This window comes from Zootoca vivipara, chromosome 17, assembly GCF_963506605.1.
Source record: "Zootoca vivipara chromosome 17, rZooViv1.1, whole genome shotgun sequence".
Lineage (NCBI taxonomy): Eukaryota > Metazoa > Chordata > Lepidosauria > Squamata > Lacertidae > Zootoca > Zootoca vivipara.
The window spans coordinates 41,311,878-41,315,061 of NC_083292.1; positions in this window are offsets into that span (position 1 = coordinate 41,311,878).

The window sequence follows — 3,184 nt, forward strand, 5'->3', positions numbered from 1 at the left end:
GCTCTGTGGGCATGGACGGCTGCTGCCTAGTTCTGAAACCCTGCAGAACCCCTGCTAGGCAGGGTAGACACTGCTGACCTATAAGGCAGCTTGTTAATTTCCTGTTGAATCGCCCCTTAATTTGGAAGCCTGAGGACTAGAATCTTGGTTTTTTGTTCTTTAGCTTAGTGGTAGAGCACCTGCTTTGAATGCAGAAGGTCCCGGCTTCAATCACCATTGTCCCCTGCCTGAAACCCTGGAGTGTTGCTGCTGGTCAGTCTAGACCAGGCTTCCTCAGCCTCGGCCCTTCAGATGTTTTGAGACTACAATTCCCATCATCCCTGACCTGCTAGCTAGGGATCATGGGAGTTGTAGGCCAGAAACATCTGGAGGGCCGAGGTTGAGAGAACTAGGTGGGCTTGGCATGAGGCTGACCCTGTAGGGGGAGCTTCCTTTGTTCTGGAAGGACTGTGCCTCAGTTGTGTTCAAGAGCCCCTGGGTGTGCGTTGAAGGCCCAGGATGCAACAAGAAGAGTAAGTAGCTCTGAGTCTGCCCTACCTTGAATTTCCAAGATGGAAGAGAAGGGGAGGCTGCAGAAATGAAATCAAGTCCAGTGCAGTACATTGTCATTTTTTCCGGTTGGTTTTGTCTTGGGAATGCTCCTAGAAGAGGGTTGAGCTCAACTGTTTGCAATTTTCAAATTTGTAAAGCATGAAAACAAACTGGTAAAAGCACACAAAGCTTAAAATGAACCAAAATCCCTGAAAACACAAAGTGGGCCAGTGTTGCAGCATTCACAAGACCTCTTGCACGTTTTCATAAACTTGTGTGGCCAGGAGGCAATAACCAGCCTGATTTGGCTTGGAAGGTGCCAAGAATCTCCCACAGACTTACTCACATGGTGCTGCCGTTCAAGAGGCATAAGCAAGAGGTCTCTGGCCCTGAGGAGCTTACAGTCTGCATACTTGGTGGTGTGTGGAACTGGAGAACAAAGGGTGGGTTAACCAGGTGTTCTGGGGAGGAGGAAAGGTTTGTGGACTGAAGCTTTGTGGCGCTTCCATGGTGAATCTGCTGTGGACGTTCCCCCCCCCCCGCCTGCTTGCTCCTCAGTCCCCAAGTCTCTCTTTGCCTCTCCCCACCACCACCCCACCACCCCCAAACCCTCCTAGAGCTGTCATGTTCTTTGAAGCAGCCCTTTGCAAAAGCAACCCTCTCATCTGGCAGCGGAGGGTGTGGAGAGGAGAAGGAAGGAGAGAGGGATGGCACTATTGATCTGTTAGATTACTCAATTTCGCTTGTATCGATCAGGTAATTGCTTTATCTAGGTTCTCATTTGGACACTGCATTACTTTTTCTCTTCTTCCCTAACCACCAGCACCCACCCCCCTGGGTGGCTAAATGCCTTCTCCTTAAAGTGAATTGTGGGGCAAGGAGGAGGACAGTCTCAAAGAGTGTTGGCTCCATCCGAGGGATGTGGCGAAATGACCCCCGTGGGCAGGGGAGGGGGTGGCAGGCAAATCCCCCAAGAGCATCCAGACCAGACCCTCTGCTCCAGATCAAGAGCCTACTTTTCGGAAGGAGACTGATGGGCTTCTAATACAGGAATGCAGACCAAGGCCTTATCAGCACATTCTCTTCCTTGCCACCCCATCTCCACAGCCATAAACCCCTGAAATTACTGCATTTTGCTTCCTGAACCCAAGAACAGAATCCCTTTTTTGCGGACCAACTTGTCATTCACAAGATGTCACAACGACATTGGGTGCGAGGGGCTTTGACATCCCAAAGTTGGTATTTCAAAGCACTTTGCCAGGCACTGCTGGAAAGAAAGGGTTTTCTTTCATTTTTGTAGGGGATTCCTGAATCAGGAAGGGATTTGCATGGAACCGTGTGGGACTGAACAGGGTTTAACCCCTACTCATCAGCTGACAAATGGGAGAGGGGGGTGTAGGGACTTAAACCCTGCCTTTTTCCCACTGGGGAAAAGGTCTTGCTGGATCTCCCTGGTGGACTGAGGCTCACCACTTGTGTCTTTGGTCAGCACTCTGACTGCTACGCCACGCGGGCTCCAAACTCCATCACCTCCCCCCCCCCCGCAGCAGCAGCAGCAGCAGAGGGCCTGAGAGAAGCCACATGGCAAGCAAGGAACAGCTGCAGGGGCTCAGTGGAACAGTCAGGGGCTGCTCCCCGATGCATCTGCTTGCCTGTGCCAGCTGACTGGGCTGCCCTCGCTGCCAAGGGTGGCCTGAGTGCTGCGTCTGCCAGGAAACGCAGAAGTCTCAGCGCCAGTAGGAGCAAGCTGCATTTATTTCCAGAGGGCCTTGTAATGGGTATTCAGGCAAATGACTGGCTGGCGGCTCAGTGTCTCTGAGGTCGGGCTCCTCCTCGCTGCCATGCATCCCTACCCACTGGGCTCCTGGATCCAGAAAGGTGGCAGCTGGCCAGCAGGCCTGTCTCTCCCCCCACCCACTTCCACAAATGTCTCCTGCCTCTGCTGAATCACGCCTGCTTCACCCTGGGGAACACCTTCCCTCTGACCCGAATCTTCAGGGAGGAGCAGCTTAAGGGTAAAGCAACCGGCTTGTCTACCCCTGGGGCCCCACAGAAGGGTGGCTCCCCAGCTGCTTCTTCCTCTTCTTTCTTCTGGGCCAGAAAGGTGCTAGACCTCTTGATCTTTTGAGCGTTATTTGGCAGCATAGAGATTTGCCACTTTGGCTCATGACCCAGTTCAGTGGTAAATTGCGTGCCTTGCATTCAGAGAGTCTCAGGTTCAATCCCCCCTCATGGCAATTCCAGGTAGGGTTGGGAGAGGCCCCCTGCCTGAAACCTTTGGCAGCCACCTGGCAGTTAGAGTAGACAGTACTCAGCAACATGGCCCCAGTGGTCTGATTCAGTATGCAGCTGCTTCTTATGCTCCTGTAACCCTAAGAGTTGTGTTTAGGTGCCAGCAGTGGGCACAACAGCCATTAAAAGCACCGCCACTCACACACACGGAAAATGAGAACTGTAGTTTTCTAAGGGTGCTGGGGACTGTAGCTCTGTGAAGGTAAAAATCCACATTTCCCAGGATTCTTTGGAAGGGAAAATGTGCTCAAAATGTGCCATCTCCTGCTGGCCACGTTTTGTTGGTGATAAGAAGGGTGCCCTACACATGCAGGTTGCTGAGGCATCAGTCCTGGGTTTAGGCAGCGAGGATGGGCGTAGC